The sequence below is a fragment of the Helianthus annuus genome, chromosome 2 (genome assembly GCF_002127325.2).
Source record: "Helianthus annuus cultivar XRQ/B chromosome 2, HanXRQr2.0-SUNRISE, whole genome shotgun sequence".
NCBI classification, from domain to species: Eukaryota; Viridiplantae; Streptophyta; class Magnoliopsida; order Asterales; family Asteraceae; genus Helianthus; species Helianthus annuus.
The window spans coordinates 172,201,738-172,227,705 of record NC_035434.2 but is presented as its reverse complement, the minus strand read 5'-3'; the positions used below and the strand labels follow the sequence as shown (position 1 = coordinate 172,227,705).

The 25,968-nt window shown below is 40.1% G+C and overlaps 1 pseudogene; it reads left to right on the top strand.

Moving 5' to 3' along the window:
• Nucleotides 1-22,923, top strand: part of LOC110900950 — a 28,329-nt pseudogene extending 5,406 nt beyond the window's left edge.
• The last annotated feature ends 3,045 nt before the right edge of the window (nucleotides 22,924-25,968 follow it).

The window sequence follows — 25,968 nt, the reverse complement described above, 5'->3', positions numbered from 1 at the left end:
ACTGCTCAGCAATCTCATCTCGTAACTGATTCATATATTCTCGATCCGATGCAATACCATGTGCTTCAACCTCGTCTTCACCATCATTAACGTGCACTTGCCTATTATGCACCGAAACATTGGGTTGATCGTATTCTGTAAACAATTCATCGCTCAAACCCTCTTTCCTTATAAAATTATGTAGCGCGAAACATGCAATGGTAATGTTCCTTTGTGTAACCGATGGAAATGGTGTCATTCTCTTCAAAATAGGGAATCTTGCTTTCAAGACACCAAAAGCACGCTCAATTACGTTCCGAAGTTTTGCATGAGCATGGTTAAATTTCTCTTTATTAGTCAATGCACGTCTTCGGCGAAAATCTCCTAGCCAATACCTCACATTATGATATGGAGCCATAAATCCCCGTATGTGTGCATACGCGGCATCACAAAGATAATACTTGTCTGTAAAGATATACAATTATTTTAGAAAAGTAAACCAATTGATAAATATCTAAAAGAACATAAACATACCTTGTGGTGGAAACGGGAATGGTGCATCTGGATCTGATAATGCCTCTGATAATATTCTTGCATCATGTGCTACACCTTCCCAGCCGGCCACGACGAACGTAAAAATCATGTTGAAGTCACAAATTGCTAATACGTTTTGATAACATTCTCCTTTTCCTCTTCCTCTATATAAATCTTGTTTACTAATAGGGACAACAGCATGTATTAAAGTTCCATCTAGTGCACCAACCGCTCCTTTAAAAACCCGTCGTAGTCGCTTGTTATGTCCCGGTATGTTTGGATTAGGATTGAAAGAAGTTGGTACTATCATTTCTTTGGCAAAAAGCATCATTTTATCCAACACTTCATAAAAATATTTATGAATTGTTTGCTTTGAGTGTTGAAATCTACGCTTGATAACTACATATCGTTGATTATGACCGATTATCATAAAAAACATAGCCATCTTCTCCTCAACCGATACATGTTTACTATCCTCTAACGAATAATTTACTCTAAAATGTGCACATAGTCGGACAAATGATTCACGAGACATACGTAGAAGATCAATGCATTGTTTGGGATTTCCTATCAATAACTCTAACGTGTATTTATGTCCCATCATACGCGAATCATTGTCTCGCACTCGTTTTAAACCTCTCTTCCAAAAAAAACGGACATACAAGTACATAAGAATAACGAGAAGTAATTTCTTATTATAATCCATTATGAACATGAAGGGGTATGGTCCCAAAAAGCCGCGCAAACCTTCGTTGAGGTCGCGCGTGAGACCATACTCCTTATTTTAATGAACTTCCTACCGAGAGCTTCGCACGAACTACACCACTTTCCCCTCTGTGACGCGCAAGGTCTCGCCCACAAGAAGCTCCAATACCAGCACTTAGCATAAATAAATAAACATATGGGCATACTAGCCCGCGCAGGTTAGTTTCATGCTCAGCAAGAACCATGTAGGAATGCAGCGCAAGGCTGCCTCCAGTGGTACACAAGGTACAACTGGCAGTGAAAAGAACCAATGAGCATCCAGCAGGCACTGGTCAATCGTGCACCACGATCGTCTGACGAGAAGTACGTAAGGACGCCTGCGTGGCACCAATCAGGGGACGGAGACATCTGTCCCACGATCTCCACTCGTCTGTTGATGGCAGAAAAGCAGCAGGGCCGACAACAGTGATACGTGGCTCCAATCAAGGTGCGCCAGCACCGAAGAGCTTCTAGAAGCCACTAAACGGTCGACACTAGTGAGACAAAGAGCATATCCGTTATGTTGTCCATTTCCGGCCCAAGGCCCATCAGCCCATATCCTCTTACACCTCTCCGGCTATAAATAGAGACCTCATTCCACAGGTTAAACATTACATTCCATCTACTCTCACTCTTAGCAATTAATTATCCTCCCAAAGCAGTCGCTTATTCTCACGCCGGAGCCTGGTTAATAGGGAAACTCCCACATTCCCCTCTTAACGAGTAACGATGTTCTGTTTTGCAGGATTAAAGCATCAAGTCGGAGCTCAAACATTCATTAGAAGATTAACCATTATGGTAGAAACATAAACCTGTTAGTTGCATTTTTAGGCATGTTTTATAGCACTATAATATTAAAATAACATCACATATCATGCATATATCATAGTCAAACATCATTATTTTGGAAAATACGTGTTTTTGCGGAACGGAATCTACTTTGGTTTGTTTTATGTCGTAGATGGGGAGCAATCGCCATAGATCACAATAGGCGTGGGAAAGCTCAAGAGATATTCATGATAAAACAAGAAGAGCAAGGAAGACGTTGATGTGATCAAATTTATGTCCAAGCTTAGTCAAGAGGAACAACGCGGTTAAAAGTTGGTAACTTAGTGGAAGGTGTCAAGTTTAAAGCTCAAGAAAATAAAGATCTAAATAGAGTCTACAAGGGAGCTCGAGACCAACAAAAATTGAAGTTATAAAAGATGTAGGCTGAATTTTAGAGGTCTAGTTGGCCACGAAAGAGAAAGAAAGGAGAATTCTAATTGGCTAAACAAGTTGGGCTACCATAGTAGTTGGCTATTTTTGGATAACGAAAGAAGAAAAATATTTGAAAAAAAAATATCAAAAAGCAACTGTGAAGAAAAAAAAGGGACTGGACGGCTGGCACTCGAAATAAAAAGGAGAAAAGCATTTTTTTTGTCTTGGATGATTTTCGAGGAGAACAAAAGGAAAAGAATTGTTTTGGTATTTTATTTTCGTAAGTTTTAATTTTGGATGTTTTGTTACTCATTTACATTGATTGTTCTAGCCATCATGTCCGGCTAGTCTTTTATAGTTTCAACATTAGGGTTTATTTTCTTTGATTTGGTTCATAAGCTTATGTGAAACGAGCACGTTTGATTCGATTATTTTAGTGGTTTGTTTGTGTGATTCTTGTTTTTAATACGGATTAGATCCAGAAAAATATTAGATTGTTAATAAACCTGATCAACTTATTAATTTTTTTAATAAAGTTCAATCAGTTTTTAGAACCCTAACAAAGTTTTAATTTTTGAGACAAGGAACAAATAATATTTTGAGTTTGTCTATGAACCCAAAATTATTATAGAATCATACAATATAATTAGGCACTCCGAACGGCGTGAGTGTTTGATTGTAATTGATACTTCTATCCCGCAACCCGCACGCTAAAATCCGAACGGCGTGAGTTTAGAGTAGCGGGTTGGCTCTAACCGACGAACTGCGCTTGGTTAGACATTAGATAGAGTGGATGTCCGAACTGCGTGACGTCTAGTGTCGATATGAACTATTATTTAAAAAGGATCATTGCACCGTGACCGTTAATGATCGTAAGTCGAACCAAATCAAGAAATTGCCCTGGTGTTGAAATTAGTTTTTAACATCTGAATTTTCCAACCACTTTCATTAGCTTTTCGTTTTAATCTAAAAAATATAAATTGTTTTTACATTTTAGCTAAACTTAAAATCCCCCTTTCAAAACAACCGTATCTGTGTCTAAAACGTTTTGGCATAATTCGTTAATCTGTATCCCTGTGGACACGAACCTGACTTCCACTAATACTATTTAGTGTGTCAAGTAGGTTTATTTTATTTTATTTGCTGGATTCGACACCCAACAAAACCAAACTGATTAGTCCCTATAATTAGTTCAGTGTTTTTTCATTGGCGCCCACCGGTTTTTTCTATAACCATCTTCATCTTCTTTTATTTAAGCCTTTGACACCTTTTCTTCCTTCGATCATGGCTGGTCAAGGAATCATTCCAGAGTTCGGCTTCAGAGCCAACTCTAACGCGGCGTTGGGTGAAGGAATCCAAAACTTCCAAGCCCAACAAATCGAAGAAATTGGTGAAGTAGAGCAAACTCTAACGCGGCGTTGGGTGAAGGAATCCGAAAAATGGGTTTTAAACCGCAAATACCCAGAGCAAACAGTGACAATCGGCCACGCCATTTCGCCAGACATCCGAACGCGTTTAAAGCAATTGTTGTTCCGAAATATGGATATATTTGCCTGGACCCCGGCAGACATGACCGGCGTCCCGCGCAACATAACCGAACATTGCTTAAACACTTACCCCTCTGTTGAACCAAAGGTCCAAAGAAGGCGCAGCTTAGGAGCAGACAAAACGAAAGCAATGAATGAACAAGTATGCGAGCTGCTCAAAGCTGGGATCTTGCGAGAGGTACGATATCAGAGTTGGGTTGCAAACCCGGTAATGGTTGAAAAGTCAAACGGCGGATGGCGAATGTGCGTAGACTATACCGATCTCAACAAGGCATGCCCAAAAGATTGCTATTCCTTGCCTGAGATTGACAAAAAGATAGACTCACTCGCGCCATATAGATGGAAGTGGTTTTTGGATTGCTACAAGGGTTATCATCAAGTCCAGTTGAAACTCGAAGATGAAGACAAGACAACTTTTAGAACTGATCTTGGAATCTTTTGTTACACAAAGATGCCTTTCGGCTTGAAAAATGCTGGCGCAACATACCAACGCTTGATGGACAAGACCTTCGCGGGAGACATCGGAAAGCACATTGAAGTTTACATTGATGATCTAGTGGTTAAAAGTCCCGAAGAGGACCAAATGTTGAAGGACATCGAGAAAACGTTCAATTCATTGCGCGGTGTAAATATGAAGCTGAATCCAGCCAAGTGTTCTTTTGGCATGGAGGAAGGGAAGTTTTTAGGCTTCATAGTCACGAACGGCGGTTTCAAAGTAAACCCAGAGAAGGTTCAGGCCATAGAGCGGATGCCATCGCCGCGAACAATCAAAGATATGCAACGGTTGGCCGGCCGCCTGGCCGCGCTTAATCGTTTTCTTTCCAATCACGCCGCGAAGTCGTACCCCTTTATCAACACGTTGCGCAACTGTGTGAAGAAACAAGAATTCAGATGGACCCCCGAGGCAGAGACATCTTTTCAGCAAATGAAAGAGTGTCTGATTGAGCTCCCTACCTTGACCGCACCGTTCGAGAAAGAACCACTCATACTGTACTTGTCTTCCTCGGATAAGGCAGTAGGGTCGGTATTATTGGTGGAAAGAAACGGAGTCCAAACTCCAATTTATTACGTCAGCAGGGTACTCACTGACCCAGAAACAAGGTATTCCACGATGGAAAAACTGGTTCTCGCGCTGCTACACGCCTCCCGAAGGCTGCGCAGATATTTTACAGGCCACGTGATAACCGTGCTTACCAACTTCCACATCGGCACGATATTACAAAAGCCAGAAACATCAGGCCGGTTAGCAAAATGGGCCATCGAGCTGGGGGCCATAATATCTTGTACAGGCCGCGCCCAGCCATTAAGGGCCAAGTCCTAGCCGACTTCATCACAGAAGTGCCGGCCGATAAAATCAAAGAATGTGAGCTGGTGGAGACTCACGAGAACGACGTGACAAATGAGACTTGGATGCTTTATACTGATAGGGCCTCAAATGAAGATGGCGCGGGAGCAGGATTGCGCCTGGTGAGCCCTGAAAATCACGAATTTACTTACTTCATCAAGTTGGATTTTAAAAACACCAACAACGAGGCGGAGTATGAAGCATTTCTGGCAGGCTTACGCCTCGCCATCAAAATGGGTGCTAAAAATTTACGAGCACATGTTGATTCACTCCTGATAGCCAGCCAAGTTAATGGTATATACGATGCGAAGGGCGAGGTCATGGCCCTGTATCTAGAGCAGGCAAAAGAATTGCTTCAACAATTCAAGTCTCACAAAGTAATCCACATCAACCGCTCCGAAAACAAACCAGCTGATGCCTTGAGCAAACTTGCTTCGACTTCTTTTCAACACCTTGCCAAAGATGTAAGAATAGAAGTACTCAAGAATCCATCAGTATTGCTGCGACAAGTAAACGTGATCGAGATGGGGCAACCATCCTGGATAACCCCTATAATCCAATATTTGCAGGAAGGGATACTCCCTGAAAACAAAGCGGAGGCGAGGAAGATTCAAAACAAGGCCCTACACTATGAAATGAATGGCGGTATTCTGTATCGAAAATCCTTCTTGGGGCCACTACTGCGCTGCGTGGACCTCCAAGATGCGAACTACTTGATCAGAGAAATCCACGAAGGGATCTGCGGCATTCATTCAGGACCACGCATGGTTGTCGCGAAGATCATGAGCGCCGGATATTACTGGCCAGGGATGCATGTCGATGCCCTGAAGAAGATCCGCAAATGCGACTCCTGTCAGCGACATTCTCCAAAAACCCTGCGCCCCAAGAACGACCTTATCCCTGTGTCCGCTGCATGACCTTTCTAGCAGTGGGGAATCGACATGGTAGGACCCTTCCCAGAGGCTCCTGGCGCCGTCAAATTTATAATAGTAGTCGTCGATTACTTCACGAAATGGGTGGAGGCCAAAGCTCTCGCATCAACTACAGCTATGATGGTGCGCAAGTTCATTTGGGAACACATCATCTACAGATTTGGCCTCCCACTCAAGATAGTAACCGATAATGGCACCAACTTTGCGTCAGAAGACCTCAAGAATTGGATGAAAGAGGTGAGAATCGAACACCCTTTCACATCCGTTGCGCATCCCCAAGGCAACGGACAGGTGGAAAGCGTGAACAAATGCATTGTCGAGGGGATAAAGGCCCGACTGGGCACAAGGCGAAGAAGCTGGGTAGATGAGCTCCCAAGCATCTTGTGGGCTCACCGAACCATGCCAAAGACTAGTACCGGCGAAACCCCTTTTAGCTTAGTCTATGGCTCAGAAGCGATTATCCCGACTGAAGTTGGCCTACCCTCCCCGCGTTTGACAGTGGTCAACGCAATCGACAATGAAGCAGAGAGACGTCTTGACTTGGACTTGTTAGAAGAAAGGCGCGAAATCGCGTGAATCAGAGAAGCCAAGTACAAGACACAACTGGAAAGATACTACAACACAAGAGCCCGCATTTGTAACTTCACTCCAGGTGAATACGTCTTCCGGGACAATGAAGTGTCGAATGCGGAACGTCCAGGAAAACTAGCACCCAAATGGGAAGGCCCATACTTGATCCACGAAGTGATAGGCAAAGGGGCTTACAAGTTACGCACTCTAGATGGCCACATCTTACCGCGAACGTGGAATGCGCAACAACTGCGCAAATGCTATATGTAACTTACCTCGGCCTCGAGCCTTTAACAACTACTATCGGCCACGAGCCTTTTTACTTTCCTATGTTGGCTATACGCCTTTGACAATTAATGTATGTTGGCCTAAGCGCCCATTTCCAAGACAACGAAAGCATACGACATGTTTTCTATTACTTCTATCGTTACAAATGCATGTTGAACTTTTGATTAGCACGAAAACACTCCAGCAACTTACAAGTTCTCAAACAAGAACGCCTCCAAGGTCCTCCGCGAACAAAGCACGAGACCTGGCAGTTTTACTCACTCGAAGAGACTTCCATTTATTCGAGCTAATTTAACCTAAGTTTTTAACAACAGTGCAATAATTGTAACGGGAAAGAACAAGCAAAATTCATTCCATATAAAACAAGCGCAACTGCGCAACATTGTACATTCAAAGAAAGCAAAAAGTTGCAAGGCTCAAAGCCTATCGACAACCTATTCGAGTTCATCCCGTTGATCACCATCATCATCGCCATCATCATCATTCCCACCGTCATCATCACCATTTCCACCGTCATTGCCAGCTGGTTCCTCCTCATCTGATAACTCAACAATTACCGGTGGATCGAGAATGGCCTTGAGACGCTGGCACCAGTCGTCTTTCTTTAAAGCCTCCACAACCAAGTCCATTACAGGCAATGTAAGGTTATCATAAGCACTCTCAGCACGCGTCAGTTCGACGTTAACCTGGTCGGTCACCGAGCAATGGCAACATCAAACTCTTGTCCAAACATCTCCTCAATATGTTGGGCACATTCCAGATAGCCCCCTCGACGACCCACTGCGCGCGCAGCATCGGTCAACGCAGCGACAGCGCGATCTAGCTCGCCAGCGTTAAGGATAGAGTTGGCAACCTATAACGAAAATAGAACATTAAAGACAATTCCTAGCAAAGTAAGCATATAAAAATATACAAGTACAAACTTACCAGCACTACTCCACGACTGCGCATCCACTCGGCCTCAGAGACAAGTGTATCAACAATACCTTGCGCCTCAGAGTAGTTAGTCTGCGCTACATTAAGGGCAGCGGTACTAACAGTGCGCGCCTCTTCAGCAGTAACAGCCTTAACTTTCTCCGTTTCGAGGTCGATCTCCAAGAACTCGCATCTATCAATCTGTTCATTCAGGCGGCGTTTAAGCTCAGCAATCTCGACGTCCTTGGCTTGCAGGTCCTTATCTTTGCTGGACAATTGCACCTTCACATCAGCCAACTCAACCTGAAAAGCGACAAGACTTAGGCTATTTTGTAAACAGCATAGCAAGAAAGAAAATAAGTGGTACGCTAACCTCAATCTGCTGCTTGGCAGCCTTTTTAGCCTGCGCATCCTCAACCCTCGCAGTAAGCTCCACAATCTTAGCTTCAAGCTCAACAATCTTGTTCCGAGCCGCGAACGGAAGCTCATTATCTTTCTCGCATATGCGTTTAAACTCGGCCTTCTCCTTGGCCAGTTGCTGTTCAGCAGCTTGAAGTTTATTTTTTAAGGCCCTCACTCCCCCACTCCTCTGCCTTCTTGTCCGCATCAAACTTGGCCCTCTCCTCGTCAAAGGCAGCTTTGGAGTTCTCAAAATCGGTAATACGCTTCAGCATCCGCTCGCGATAACCCTCCCAATCTGCCCGCTCCCTAACCATCGTTCGCCACTCACAACTATCTGATGATTAGCGGCGCGAGCATTGGCCTCCCCGATCACGTAAGTTCGGTACAACATTTCATGGGTTTTCGCCCTCTGCCGGTTAACCTCGCCGGGAGTAAAAGAGTTTAAGAACCAATCGCGGCAGGGCCCGAATTCCTGAAATGTGTCCTTTTGCTTCAAACCCCAGGGAGCTTGGTGAGGAGCGCTACCACGTTCTTCCTCGGTATAGCTCTTATAGTAGATATCACCGAGGGTATCCTTCGCCCCAATGACATTTGGGTTGTAACCCCCAGCCCCACCAGAGCTCGCGCCACTGGAAACATACCGACCCGAACCCTTGGAAGTAACTAGCTTTGTGCGATCATGGGCCTCAGCATGCGCGGGGTGGGTAGGTTTGGCAACCTCAGGCTCTGGCCTCTTCTCGGGACCCCTTGTGATTTCAAAATCAGGATCATTTACAGGCTTTTCCATAGCCTTCTTCCGCTCCCTTTCCTTCTCTAACTCAGAGGCTCTCTTCCTCTTCGCCTCTTCGGCTCTCTTCTCCTCCTCAGCCTTCTTCCTCTTCGTTTCCTCAGACCTATCTTCCTCAACCTTCCTTCTTTTCTCCTCCTCAATTTTCTTCCTACGCTCTTCAGCCTTTCTCTGCACCTCAGCAGCCTTCGCCGCATCCTTCTCAGCAACGTTTTTCTCCTTGGCAGACTCAACCCCAGCAGTCTGAGAAGATTTGATGGTGATCTTCGGCCTCATCGGCTCTGGCTCAGTAAACTTAACCCCCTTCTCAGGGGTTTTCTTCTTAATCTCTGCAGAAAACAAGTAATTAAGCAAGGAAAATAACTCAAGGGAGAGAAATCAAGAGCTTACCAGGAGAAAATTTATATAAAGAGCGCAGGTTGCTCGTTTTCCCAACCAAGGGAATCGCACCAACCATCGGCGCGGAAGCCACACCAGTTGTGGTCTCGCTCATAACTCTTTTTCTGCTGACCAACTGTGCAGCAGCCTCCTCTTCCTCTTCAACTTCCTCTTCTTCATGCGCGGCAGTGGAAGGAGTCGCGCCAGCATCAGGGTTACGAGAACCCGCGCTTCCAGAGCTCCTTGAACTACCCGCTCCAGTCTTCGTCTCAGCTGTGCGCGATAAGCCTTTAAGTGAATCACTAATTATCACATAATCGTCTAAGTCACTTTGTCGAAGGCGAAGAGTACCTTTACCAGCAGCAGCGGTTGCGCGACTACTACCAGCCCCCTTACTGGCCACCTCGGGATCCACTTTAACTATCTTTTTCTTCTTAAAGGGTTTTTTATTCTTCTCTTCTGGGTCAACCCCCAGGTCGCGCAACACACCTGCAAAGATGTTAGACCACGGACTTAGCTCGTCGTTTGAAGACCCTACAGACTCCTCGCTGGAAAGATAGACAACCTCTTTCCCAGCAGAAGTCACAGAGTGCAAAGGACGAGGTTTAGGGAATTGCGCACCTTCGGTCGTGGTAGGCGGCGAGGCAAATGCATCAGCAACCGGGTACATAAAATTGCCTCTAATTTGCTCGTACCAGCTTTCCTCATCCTCGCGCAGTGGGCGTACACCCATAGATCCACCGAAAGTAGCGAAAGCCGCTTGATATATGTAACACCTCGAAATTTTGTGTCCAATGATGTGTTAACACGTGTCATTTGATTACACGTGGCATCCATAATAAATAAAGGACTAATTTTGACAAACCTTGAAAGTATGTAAATTCGAGGGTTATAAATGTCAACAAGGGTAAATATACTGTATAGTATCCCTAAATAATGCTTAAACCTTCAAACGAATAAATTATAGATCGTACAAAAACAAAACGCGAAAGAAAGTGAGAGATTACAAACTACAGGGGTTAACTGTGTCAACATGTTTAATAATACCTCTGAGTGACCCTTTAACGTTCCAAAGACTTTGTAACGGTATTATACCCTCACTAAAATAATATATATGAATTTCGCGAAGTTTCGATATGAAACGAGAAAGTTACGATCGAATTCGTAGAAGAAGGGTTAAAAGCGTCAACAGTGAAAGTTAAGGCTTTCCAATATAATTAATAAATAAACCGGGGACTTAATAATGCGGGTAAATAACACGAGGCCCCTATCGGTAAATAACCAAGGGCCAAACCGCAAAGTTACCCCTTCAAAACCGAAAGGTCAGGTAAATCATTACGAAAGATTTCGTTATTAATGGCCAGATTCTGTAATCATGATAAAAGATTTAAAAATTTCTGAAATCTTAACCCACGCGGCCCGCATTGCATAATGGGTTAAGTTGAGGCGGGCCGCGAGCCTCCTCAATAACGCGTCTGATCTTTTAATCCCAGGCGGCCCGCATTGTAAACGCATGGAACCTCCATGCGGGCCGCATTAGACGCCCAGATGCAGAAAGTTGATGTTTTCTTGACTTTTGAGCATAGTGAACGATCAACCCCAATAAATGAGGTATGGGAGCCCCCTACTCGACCCATATCACTCAGGGGACATCTACTTACCATCATGGTCAGTATAGGTTGTTATTTAGTGAGCTAGAGGGCTTAGTTCCACTATAAATAGCATGCTTGGCTCATAACATACACACAACACAAAAACACAACTACTGATCATTCTAAGAAGCTCCAAGCATCTTTCTCTGCTCTATAAGCAAGAACACAACTTCTGTAAGTGATCTAACCCTTTGTGGTTTCACATTTCCTTAGTAAATGGCTAAGAACCAAACCGTCGTAACTACGGTTTGACTTTACAATAAATCAGTAATGGTTCAGTCTTATGACGAATCAAAAGTGGTTATGAGTTGGTATTTATGTGGGTAATAAACCTCTAAAATGGTTCCCCCTGATCACCATTCTAACTATGTCAAATGTCGAGTCAAACGTGCGGTTAAAAAGTCAACAGAAAGCTATTTTAGCGATTTATGCATAATCTGTAATATATATGTTATGGAACCTGTTTTGATAATCATAAAACATGATAATAAGTATATAAACATGTTTGCGCTCGTTTGAATCGATCATTTGCTATATTGAACCGGTTCGGAGCCAAAAGTCGCAAAAGTTTGACTTTTGCTTTGACTTCAGTTCTGACCCGTTTTAGTGAGGTATAAATATACCTTAGGACTCTCTTAGGACCAGGTCACATGTTGGTATACGCCTCTGTGGTCGGTTCATGAGTTATCCGAGTCTTTTACGTATTTCCGTCATTCGCCTAAAAGTTGACCGTAACGGCCTTTTAAAATTAAAACGAGTATTTCGGACACGTGAACGGACCAAAACCTTGCTTGTTAAATTATAAGCATGTCCTTAAAGTTTCACGTCAATCCGAGGCCTAGAATGAGAGTTATGCTAAAAGGCGCACTTTTAAGAAAGTTTTGTAATTAACGGCGCAAGTAGCATAACGCCCATCTAACCCAAGTTTTCGTACCAAAACTTTTACCCACTGTGGTAAAATAATATTTTGGGAATTTTAAAGATTTTTAATAATTTTTACCTTGCTCATAACCTGCGGTTATGGCTACGGTTCGGTAAATACCGAATATGCCCTTTTTGGCCAAAACGGGAGTTCTACAAGGTCTTTTGACCCGATTCCAGTTGCTACTGGTTTTAAATAATAAATAAAGTACTTTAAGCTTTATAAGCTGTTCGGGAAACTCAAATTTCCTGTAGAACTCGAAAAGCCCTTTTAAAGTCTTTAAAATGACCGAAAAGCCCCTACGGGGCATAATATTAACTTAAACTCGTTACGGGCATTACGGAAGGTATCCTACTGATACCAAAATACTTTTAAGGCATATTGACTTAGGAAATAAGCGTAGGACACTTATGGTTAACCGTTTCGCCTATTTGCGCACACGGTACGGCCCATGGAACTAGTTTTCGTGCAATAGCCGATATGGGTCAAATTATATTATTTGAACCCCAAAATCCAGAGTATGAACTATAAACCCATATAAAACAAGTCACTGAACTTGTTGGGTCCAAATCATACTCCATTCTCGGTTTTCGCCTTTTCGTGCGAATTAACCATATCTATATATCGGAATCAACCGGTTTAAGCTACGGCTAATACAAGGACCGTTAGGATTCTAAGAGGTTAATTAAAACCTTCGTTCCAGATTAGGAGCCCCAGTAAAAGCTATCGGTGACTTGATCTAAATTAAGGATTTATACTTGCAAAGGTAAATACTTTAACTTATTTCCCCTATATGGGCTTGGGTTACGGTATATTAATACCGCTTGATTGAGCATTATATAATTCCATCGCTTAGGTGGTTAATTGATTAAATATGATCGGCTCATTTAAACAGTTTTGTTGCTTATAAGCCTTTGGGGGGTTTAATGACCGTTGTCCCGGATATCCTTGGCATCATTTTACGAAATGGCCACGACCATCGACATCCCGGTGTAGGCGTACACCCGGTATAAAGTGTCGACATTAAAATTAAAAGACGTAGCCGTTGGTTTTTATACTACGGTTTTACGCAAACGTGGTGTGTCTATAAATCTTTAACCCGGCACGACCCGGGCTACTGAACGCATAAAAGAACATGTAAAACGTTCACAAGATCATTATAAATTTTCCCAAGTTATAAAAGAGTTTGTGCCTTGTGCATTCAAATCAATTTTTAATAAACATTTTCAAATGTGTCAGTTGAATGTATTTACCAGTGTAAACTGACGTATTTTCCCCAAAAAGATTAAGTGCAGGTACCTAAACGTAATTGGCTGGTATTAGCTCCCTAGCGTCGGGATAAGCCTCGCAAGCTTGATTGCAGTATCTAATGGAACAATACTTTACCTTTATTTACGATCCACTGTGGATATTCAACTTCTGTAATACATTGATATTATCTCCAGAGGTTGAAATATATATATTTATCTTATGCTTCCGCTGTGCATTATATAATTGTGTGGTTTGACTATATTGTTGCCAACATCGTCACGGTAATCCCCCACCGGGCCCACCGGTGAGACACGTGGAAATCGGGGTGTGACAATATAGTTGCGCCTCTACACGTCAAAATACATAAGTAAAATAAAACAAAAACATGAAACAAGGAAAAGTAAGAGAACCACTGACCTTGATCACCAATCTTCAAAACCGGCACCTCCTTGCGGTCTGGTGACCACTGGTCACTCATCCGCGCCGCAACCAACACATTTTCCCCAAATACTCGATTCGGGGTAGGGGTTAACCGTTGATACCAACGTGCATGCTTTGGGATCGGAAGGTCCTCCTTCAGCACTTGCTCACTCCAATCTCTGAAAGGCATGGCAATCGGAAGCACCTCTTCCCGAATAAAAAAGAATTTGGGTTTCCAATCATGAAACTCTTGGGTGGGTTTAACAAAATCTTCTTTGCAGCACCACGGCTGGCAAACGAGAAGAAGCCCATCGTCCGTTGAAGTTGGTAGAAAGCCCGGAACTTCTCGACAGTTGGCTCGATGCCATGGGCTCGGCATAAAAACTCAAAATGACGAACCCTAACCATTCCAGGAGGGCTCATCTGAGAAAGATGGAAGTTGTAATGGTGCAATATGTGCCCCATGAAGTTCGTTGCCGGTAACCTGAAGTTACCTTGAAGAAAAAAGTCTTCAAATAACGTAATATAACCCGGCGGTGCGTCGGCCGCCGTCTGGTTTTGAGTCGGGTAACGTGCATCCCACTCCGGTGGAAACCGGAAGCTCCTAACAATCTGTTCAAACAACCCAAGATCCCACCGGAGAACGGGAACAAGACCCTCTTTCGTGGAAACACCCTCATGATGTTCTTCAGTCATCGCAAAGAAAGATGCAAGTTTCTGGAAAAAACTTGAAGATTTGAAGAAATCTTGAAGATCTGCTAGCAGATTTGAAGATTCAAAGAGGAGAAACGAGAGAAAGTTGGAAAGAAAAGAAGAGAAGTGAGAACCTCTCACATCTCTTCGGATATATATACCCATCGCATTTAATGCGATGGGTAAACGTGTCGCTTTCGCCGCTAGGCTAGCCAACGAGAGGCTACCACGTCACGCGGAAAAGCAGGGGTGACGCATACCACGCGCGCGTGGGCCTCACTCTCCTGACACGAAGTGCAACCGTCGTAGTCGGCATGATGACATCTGTGCCAGACGTCAGCTCAGACGTCGCAATCAGCGACTTATTTCACCAACTTGCCAGAGTTCAAATTTCGAAGTTTTTCCCGCCCTAAAATTACAAGTAGCTTCAGGCATAAGCTACCAAGGCCGCGCGAGCAAACATCGCCTTAGCAACACTTCGCGCCTGTTCAGATAACCAATGAATCACTTTGGAACCTACCTTGGTAAGCCGCGCAATTGGAAACAACAAAGACTACACGCGCCACGCCAACCAGAATCAAGAAAGCATTCCCTTCAACTTTTATTTTTTAAGTCCAGAGCTCCAACCACTTGCGTTGCGCATGGTGCAACACTGGACTGGGGGGACTTGAAGGGGTATGGTCCCAAAAAGCCCCGCAAACCTTCGTTGAGGTTGCGCGTGAGACCATACTCCTTATTTTAATGAACTTCCTACCGAGAGCTTCGCGCGAACTACACCACTTTCCCCTCTGTGACGCGCAAGGTCTCGCCCACAAGAAGCTCCAATACCAGCACTTAGCATAAATAAATGAACATATGGGCATACTAGCCTGCGCAGGTTAGTTTCATGCTCAGCAAGAACCATGTAGGAATGCAGCGCAAGGCTGCCTCCAGTGGTACACAAGGTACAACTGGCAGTGAAAAGAACCAATGAGCGTCCAGCAAGCACTGGTCAATCATGCGCCACGATCGTCTGACGAGAAGTACTTAAGGACGCATGCGTGGCACTAATCAGGGGACGGAGACATCTGTCCCACGATCTCCACTCGTCTGCTGATGGCAGAAGAGAAGTAGGGCCGATGTCACACCCCAACCAATGGCGGCAACATCGGGATGAGACGAAGTGTGAAGATTGCTCGAGACATCATAACGCTAATAATTGTGACAAGTATTTAAATAATCCGATTTCATTTCATAAGATAAATTGTCAACATTACAAGAAATTCAAATACAACAAGTTTAACGAAATACATAACAACATAACAAAATTGATACAACATATTAAACCTAAACGTCTATATGTGTATCTAGGCATCAACGCTACTTCCTTTCATAGCATCGTCGTCATCAACCTGTAACATGTTTAAAAATACAATTCAATGCAAAAGCAAAGGCGAGTATACAAGTTTGATACATACATAGTAAAAGATAAGTTTTAAATAATTCCTCATAGCAAGCATGTGATTCAAGATAAACGTTTAAACATGGCATGTGTCTAACATATCAAACCAAGGAAACGCAATATGCTCATGACATTACCGATGATAAAGGGCGGGTCGTTAATCCTATAGCGCTACATATGTCACGGTTTGGCTCGTACGAAGTTAATGATAAATTCAACACATAAGTTTCACCCAAGTTTAAAGTATCAAGCCATCACGTATACAAGCATGTTATAGGAATGATCATGTGTTTAAGCAAAATGTTCATGTGTAAGTTTGTTGATAGATAAACATGTTACACCCCAAAAGTGATAAAAGTAAAAAGGGGAATACGAGTATACTCACAAGGCTTGCATATGCTTTCCGATTATCCAATTGTTGACGAGTAGAGATTTAGAGTCCGAATGTATAAGGGTTAAAGTTCAAGTATGTTTAGAGTCGAGATTCGGTGTTTAAAACAACATAAAAATAAGATATGAGAATAACATGGAAAATAATCATTTAGTACATATGATGCTTGTTCTTGACACTAGGAAACTCGAAGGAGTTTAGATGTTTTCATGGAACAAGGTTCCATTAGAATCGTGACAAGTTATCATAGTCTAGGATGATGTAATCTAGTACCCCGACATATGAACACTAGTTCATCATCAAAGATTCGATTATTCGAATAATATATTTAGGTTATATAATATATGTCCAATAGTTCAAGCATGAGGTAGAAGATTAGAATCTTCATTTTGGTACCTCTAAATGTCATCGAAATCATGTAGGAGGTAGGAAGATCAAGTCTTCCATTTAGGCACCTCTATGTGTTCACCACTACACTTGATGTAAAAAAAACAACCAAGGAGGGTCATGAACATACAATAAAGAATAAGAAATATACACACTAACTAAGAGAAATCATCAAATCATGTGAGGATTGTATGTTTGGACAATCCAAGTTGTTCCATAATCACTCATGTATCAAAGACAAAGTTTGACATGACTTGTGGGTTAAAAACCCTAAACAAAACACCAAGTTTATGAGGTTTAATCCTCTGATTTTTAAGTGTCTCAACCTTGTTTTTAAGCCTAACCAACCACTAAAGTGTTGTAAGCATTAGGACATAGGTTTGAGATGAGATAGACTCAAGTTTGGTAAGAAATAACAAGGATTTCATGAAAACAAAAACAATCAGTGGACTTTGGAGCCTTTTTGCTGGAGTTCCAGGGATTTATTTACTGTGAAAAACCCATGGAAACGTAGATAAGGTCAATACAAAGTAGTAGGAAAAAGAATCGAGTGAATCGGATAAGAATTGAGTGAGTTATGCTCATTTTCGTGAAGGGGTGTCAATCTGCTCGAACCCTTGCTTTCAGCTACGGTTTGGAGGATGTTTTGAGAGTTTTTAGTGTTGCAAAAGTGGTAAGGAGGCTGGTTATAAGTGGTATTTATAGGGGGAAGGATTAGGGTTTCAATGGGTTGGGCTTTGTAAGTGTTTAGAAGGGGTTACACCTTGAAACTAGCCCACAAAACCCAACTATATGGGGCTGAATTTTGCTGAATTGGGGCTGCCATATTTCTTTGTTTTTTTATTTTTTTAAAACATTATAATGAGTAATTTTGTTAATTAAGTTGTGTAATAATATGCAACAATGTTTCCCCTAACTTGTAACAAGGTGAAATATGAAATAAAACATGATTTAACTAGGTAAAAAGTGTAATGTACAAGTATGTAACATGTTTGGAAGTGACAAGTATATGTCACATATTAGATGATTAACCGTTGTATAAATAAGCATATTATTAGGGGTTTTTAGGTATCAACAATTTGAGGACAAGCATGGACATACATCGTGAATAAGTATCGCATAAGTATGAATTACAAATAAGGATTCGATGTACAATGAATTCCAACGTATGAACATGTATGAATATGTAGATGGTGAATTTAAAGAAATACGAATTTTATTTATGATCCAAGTCTCGGATTTTACAACGAAAAGACGACTACAATAATACGAGATTTCCAAAAATAGCATTACAAGGCGAGCTTTCTAATTATGGAAAGTATGAAAAAGCAGGGTGTTATAGCCGACAACAGTGACACGTGACTCCAATCAAGGTGCGCCAGCACCGAAGAGCTTCTAGAAGCCACTAAACGGTCGACACTAGTGAGACAAAGAGCATATCCGTTATGTTGTCCATTTCCGGCCCAAGGCCTATCAGCCCATATCCTCTTACACCTCTCCGGCTATAAATAGAGACCTCATTCCACAGGTTAAACATTCCATTCCCTCTACTCTCACTCTTAGCAATTAATTATCCTCCCAAAGCAGTCGCTTATTCTCGCGTCGGAGCCTGGTTAAGAGGGAAACTCCCACATTCCCCTCTTAACGAGTAACGGTGTTCTGTTTTACAGGATTAAAGCATCAAGTCGGAGCTCAAACATTCATTAGAAGATTAACCATTATGGTAGAAACATAAACCAAACTGATTAGTCCCTATAATTAGTTTAGTGTTTCTTCAGAACCTGTTTTAACAATTATAAACAACCAAAAGCATAAGCATAAACCAAAGGATACAATCATCAACCAAAAGCATACAATGTCAAACATAAAAACATACAATGTCTAAAACATAAACGAAAAGCATACAATGTCTCAAACATAAATCAAAAGCATAAAATGTCTCAAACATAAATCAAAAGCAATCAATCTCTCAAACATAAACCTAGCAGTCGTGTTAAGCATATAAGGTCTTCACTACTTTATCAGGCCTAAACTTTTTGCAGTCATTCCGATCCACCCTCTTAAGACCTCGGGAATTTCTGGCAATGCCATACACGCCTCTCTCATGTCAGAGGACACCCCAAAAATGTGAAAATCAGCTAAGAATATAGGATATACCGGGTCTAACGCAACCAACTTTAACTTCTTAGAACACTCACGAACTGTTGGCCCTTCTTTGCCTTTAATCAAAACCTATAGAGCCTTCTGCATATCACGTGCTAAATCATCATGGTTAATAGATGATTTTGAGGTTTTGGCCCTTTTGTTTGGATTAGGCTCAGAAGTGGGCTCGGAAGTAGGCTCAGAAGTGGGCTCTTGAGTAGGCTCTGGAGTAGCCTCAGAAGTGCCGGCATCATCTTGTGTGTCATGATAATGGGTGTCCATAATCATAAGTGATTGGACACGATGACAAGAAGATCCAACCCCGGATGTTGTTTGGGTTGAGGTCCATTTGCAATTTCCAGTGGCAGTATTTCCATCAAACAATTCTGCACAAAGTTCTGGAAAAGGCAATGGAACTGTCTTCAATGATGCAGCCTTCGGATGCCCCTAAACCTAAAGTAAAAAAAATATTGTTCTATAATTTTTTTAGAATTATGTTTAAAATTTATATAAATGAACATACCTTTTTAGATTCTTCCCATTCCTCGTTCGTTAAGCTAAAAGTATTTGTTTGAGGGTTGTATATGTTGCCGGTTTTGTTTTTCAAATACACCCAACCTACGTATTTGGCTTTTAGATTATCATATGCATTCTTCATTTGTTTTTGTGTTAAATCCAAGCCAAACTTTTCCTTAAGAACTTTTCCTAATTTATTCCACGAGTCTTTATGCAAACTCAAGCCTTTTCTACCCACCGTGTGTATCTCTTCGATGTAAGTCTCTAATAAGCATTTTACATGGTCGTTTGACCATTGTTGTTTCTCTCCCATTTGTACTAATCATGTCAATCAAAACATAAGCTAAGCAAAGCGAAAGCGAATATATTTGTTATAATAACTTCAGCCAATATATTAGCAAGAACAAATCACACATTTGTTATAATAAATTCAGATCTTGGCTGAATTTATACATTTGTTACGAAAACTTTCATACGAAAATTATACATTTGTTATAATAACTGTAGCCAATATATTAGCAAGAACAAATCACACATTTGTTATAATAAATTCAGCAAATAAATTCAGATCTTGGCTGAATTTATACATTTGTTACGAAACCTTTCATGATTCAGATCTTGTTAGCAAGAACAAATCACACATTACTTATAATAACTTCAAAGAAATTTGGCAAAATCACACATTTGTTATGATTCAGTTCTTATAATAACTTCAAAGAAATTTGGCAAAACTTTCATGATTCAGATCTTATAATAACTTCAAATAAATTTGGCAAAATCACACATTTGTTAAAATAAATTCAGCAAATAAATTCAGATCTTGGCTTAATTTATACATTTGTTACGAAACCTTTCATGATTCAGATCTTGTTAGCAAGAACAAATCACACATTACTTATAATAACTTCAAAGAAATTTGGCAAAATCACACATTTGTTATGATTCAGATCTTATAATAACTTCAAAGAAATTTGGCAAAACTTTCATGATTCAGATCTTATAATAACTTCGAATAAATTTGGCAAAATCACACATTTGTTAAAATAAATTCAAAGAACAGATCTTGTTATAATGACATGAGTCTAATTTAGCAAGAACATAATAGTCTAATTCAAATCTTGTTAGCAAGAACAAATCTCACATTATAAATTCAGATCTTCATACCTTTATTGGAGGATGAGTGGAGATACAAGGGAAATGAGCAGGCTCGGCTCTGTGGTGGAGGACGGCGGTGTGAGGTGGAAGAGCAGGGGAGGACGGCGGCGTGAGGTGGAGGAGCAGGCTCGGCTCTGTGGTGCTCGGCTAGGTGGTGTTCGGCGTGAGGTGGAGGAGGAGGGGAGGTCGGCGCCGTGAAGTGGAGGAGGAGGGGAGGTCGGCGCCGTGAGGTGGAGGAACAGGGGAGGAGGTCACGTGAATGGAGAAGGAGAAGGGATAGGGTTTCTTGAGTTGTTTCTTTGGAAGAGAAGAAGTGATATTGTGAAGAGGTAAATCAATATCTGCCCGAGGAAGAGTTTATGAAGTGCTTTTTTAATGAATTGTCTGTAGAAAAACAAACAAGCTTCAGAGCCCTATGTCTGCGCGTGGTCTGCTTGGTGAAGACAAAAGAGGTTCTGAAGCTCTTTTAACAAAAAACAAACAACAACTTATATTTTAGAATAAATATGTTAACAAGCAAATTTAGCATTTTCGAAGTTGATGGTCTTTAAAGGGGGCGGTATAGTGTAAAGGGGGGCTTTAAACCACACCCTGCAAATTAAAGGAAGGGGCTTTAAAGCCGTCTGTGTGACGTGGCAGTGAGGTGGCGTGATAAAGCCCCAAGGGGCTTTATACCACACCCTCCAGCCTTATGACCTTCTAAGTCGCTTCATTTCAAAAATTAGATTAATATTGTAATAATATATTTTTGTTGTCATATTTAGACATCACTTATAAAAAAATGCTTTTTTGTTATGTTCCAACCCGTATTGCGAAATTTGGACATCACTTATAAAAATTGCTTTTTTTATCATATGTTATATAAACTTACATGTAAATGTGTTGCTGTAGATATCACTGTGATGTGGCAGATCAGAGACTTGCTCAACATATTGATAACGGAAACGAAGATGGTTTGCTTATCAACAGTGTGGCTTCTTGCTCAAATCTATGGGCTCTTATAATGGATTCTGGTACTGTATCACCTCTCAAGTTTACCAACTCTCTCCCTCAGTTCTCAACAAGGTTTTTCATGCTTTAGGGTCTTGTTTGTTGAATGATTTATTTTAGATAGGGGTGTGAATTTCTGACACGACCCGAAAACACGACACGAACCTAACATGAAATTCGCGGGTTTGGGTTTAGTCTAAACGAGTTCGGGCCAGTTTCAGGTTAAACCCGCCAACCCGTTTAGCTAAACGAGTCAGGTTCGGGACAACCCGGTCGGGTTGGTGGGTTGACCCGTTTAACCCATTTCTATAATATTATATTTTTTACAATTTGTTTTGTGTTATAAATTAAATTTGGTGTGTATTTTATGTTATACTTATAACTTAAAAATAGAAATTAACATAAGATTTTATGATTTTAATGTCTTTTTATTATCTAATTTGTGTTTTTTTAGTAGATGTTAATTTTAATATAATAATTTGCTGAAAAAAAATAAATTCGGGTTCGGGTCAGCCTGCGAATATTCGGGTCAGGTTCGGGTTCATATGTATGAAACGATTTTCGGGTTCGGGTCGGGTTGAACCCGCCAACCCGCGGACACGGCCCGTTTAGCACCCCTAATTTCATACTACTAAGCATTTTGTTGTATATTAACGGATTAGATTATGCAACAGCGTGCGAAATCCTACTAACTTAGCGTGATAGCATGTGTGAACAACGAGAGCTCTTTGGTTAAGGGTAAAGACAATCATATCTTGTAAAGCTGAGTGCTTGCATGCTTGCTCTCTCATCCTCTAGTTTTTTTTGTATAAAATGTAGGTACCAAATACATTCAGCAGTGTTACAAAGTCAGTGAATCATTTTCTTTTTAGTGGATAAATAATAAATGGAGAGAAAGGTTCCATATCACTGCTATGGCAACTGCGAGAACCAGATCGGCAAATGTTATCTCCCATGGCGCTGGATTCTCTAACCAGGTCAAAGCATTTCTTTTGTTATTTACATAAGCAATTTGTTTGATTTTGTATTAATGTGATCCTAGGTTGTGGAGCTGGACTTGTTGTATCCAAGTGAAGGTATGCATAAACGATGGGATGTTGAGTATAGGATTACATTAACTGCAGCTACATCAAACCAAGCTGCTTTTGTTCTAAGAATCTGAGAAGAAAACTTGCAGATGATACACATGACACACTTCGCACTTCTGTGTTTCCTAGCACACATGTCAAGGTTAAGTTTCATGTTTTGTTTCTTTCCTTTCATCACATGTATGGTGTCTCTTTTGGTCAACTTTGTTGGCGGTCTGTAGGAAAAATGGACAAAGGGTCTGCTTCTGATATAATTTTGATTTTTTATGAGGGAATGGTCGTGTATGCTTCACGAAGTGGTGCCAACATTAGGGTTAAACTCATTTGGAATAACGCTAGGGTAAGCACTAAATCCCTTATTTAAGTTGTGGTTGTAGTGATATTGTAAATATTAAAATCCTTTAGTTTAAACTTAAATCGCAATAGTTTCACATTTCTTGATATTTTAATTGTGTAGTGTCCATGTCAGCCAGAAGGTATTGAATGCGGGTACTATGTGATGAAGTTCATGAAGGAGATAGCTTACGAAGGAGTTGAAATACTTTACAATGATAATGTAAGTTTAGGCATATTTTAGTCTATATATTAGAGAAATATGTACTTATATATCCAAACAAATGCTTAAACTCATATATTAGGATTAAATTCTTATTTAAGATTTATTTTATTTAATTGTTGTCTCAGGTTGGGAAAAGAGTAGAGGAATACTTGGCTGCGGATATGGATGGCATTCGCGAAGATTGATCGACTTATGCGGTTACCTCTATTTTTAAGTGACAAATCGTATTTTAGGTGTTGACGATGTATTGATAAACAATTATTTTTTTTTTTGTTAACGTTAAAATGTTTGTAGTATACTTGATAAATGATTATGTAATGGATTTTTATGGTATATATATGTGTGTATTTGTTTTATAAAAATATTTATTGTTTTTGTTATTATACATGTATCCAGGGCAAATTAGTAATTCTATAAAAAAAATTAAATAAATAAAAGCATGACACGCATAAATGAGTGTCATACGTATGTGTCATAAATGCTTATCATGAACGTGTGTTATTAAAATGTGTCATAAAACAAGTGTCATGAATGTGTGTCATTAAAATGTGTCATAAAATGAGTATCATGAATGTGTGTCATTAAAAGGTGTCATAAAATAAGTGTTATGAATGTGTGTCATAAATAGTCATAAAAACATGACACACAAATGCATGTTATGTTAATTTTATGACCCCTTATGACACACAATGTGCGTCAAGAAATGTGTATTTTCTAGTAGTGTACTAAAACAATACATACATAAAAGTAACACTTTTGAATTATATTAGCAAATGAAAATTAATCAAGATAATTGATTTCGGCACTTTTCTTATTCAACACATTGAAAACAAAAGAAAGATACAAATAAAGAATTAACTATTTGTTAGCATATTTTTAGGGAATTCGGATATTATTAGGATATTATTTTATCATTTCTCTATAATTGGATGGTGGCATAAATGATACGTGACACTTTTTAAATGGTTCTTACAGTTTGTATGCAAAATGTGGTTTGTATTTGGTTCTACCCCTTACACTTGTTATACCATGTGCTATAACAAAATATTAATTCTTGGTCTAATATGAATACTCTCGCAAGCTAAGCACGAGAGAGATTCAAACTATATTACACATTCTTGGTCTAATAAAGTTTTGTTTTTATAGGATTGGATTTTCTATTTAAAAGAGAGTTGCGGCATAGTTTTTTTTTTTTTTTTACCGTTTCCCTGTCGTAAATTTTCCTATAATATTACCGAGTATATCTATATTTGAATTCAATAATTAAATATGTGATTCTTTACACAAGTGAATTCAAAGATGACACCAATGATTGGATCAAACAATTAAACTTATGTGGAAGAACAAAAGTTGATTCGACACACAACCAACAAACTTCGATGTACGACTGTTTTTTCTCAAAGTTCCAAGAGCATTTTTTTTCTTTCAACCTTTTTTTCCTTACGAAGGGGATTATAAGTTAAAAACAAGCAATCAAATCCTTACATTATAAACTAGTTAGACGTACACCAAACCTATATAAATTTTAACCCAATTCAAAATACGTACTTTTAATCTTATCTAAACATAAAATAAATAATAATTATTTAACTATTATCTAAATAAACTAGTGGGTACGTTTTAGTCAACCACAATCACGAAGAATTGGGTCAATATTCTTGACTTTGTAGCCATTTTAACACTCACGTCGTAGCTTTGAAAATTTACATAACTAGTTTTTTTACTATTGTCGCGTTGCGACGAACGTCTTTTGTTGTTTAGTCTGTGTTTACATGTGTTTTGAAATTACTACAAACGCGTTACGCACAGAAACCGTTAACAAGAATAAAAAAAAATATAGGAAAAAACACTAAAAGATAACCAAAAGAAAATCAACCAAAAAGTTGTATGGTAATAACGTTGTTCGTATGAAACCTGTGGTCATAGATGAGCAAATGATACTAGGTATCGGTACCGAATTTCCTGAACCAAAAGATCTTAAGTACCAATTCGGTACGACTTTTGGCGTTCCTGGTACCGGTTCGCTACCGTTTTTTACCTTCATATACCGGTACCATAACTGGTACTTGCGGTACCAGTACCAATTCAGTATTGGTTGACACCGAGCTTATTCCTACCCCTGAAACTAAAAAAAGAAATCATTAAAAGTTGAAGAAAATCAACAAAAGGCTGGTGTCGGTTTTTACCTTCATGTACCAATAACCGTATTGATATTTTCGATACCAGTACCAGTTGACAGAAATTTAGCTAACTTAAAAAGTGAAGATAATAAAAAAAAACTGTGTATTATTATAGTAGTTACTGTTTAAATTATTATAATATTACTTATTATTATTATTATTATATTATTATTAATACTGTTCAAAGCATTTACTTTTTAATATATACTAGTCAATTTCCGCCCGCGCTTTGCGGCGGGATTTCCGTCGTTATCTGTTTGGTTCTTTACAATACCGGTACTCGCTACAGTAATCGAAAGAGAAAACCTTACATCCATCGAAAACAATTAAAAGGAATACGTGTTGTTCAGTTGATATCGGTTTAGTTGGTTTGCATTCTATGTTAATTTTTTCAACATTGCGATGTAAAATTTATTGCAAATGAATATTGTTCCAATATCATACTAAACCTAATTGAAACTGACTGAACAACATCTATGTTGGTACCGGTTTTATTTTTATTGTTTTTGTTTTCAATAAAGTACTGACATCATATTGCTATAGTGAACCGAAATGAAACC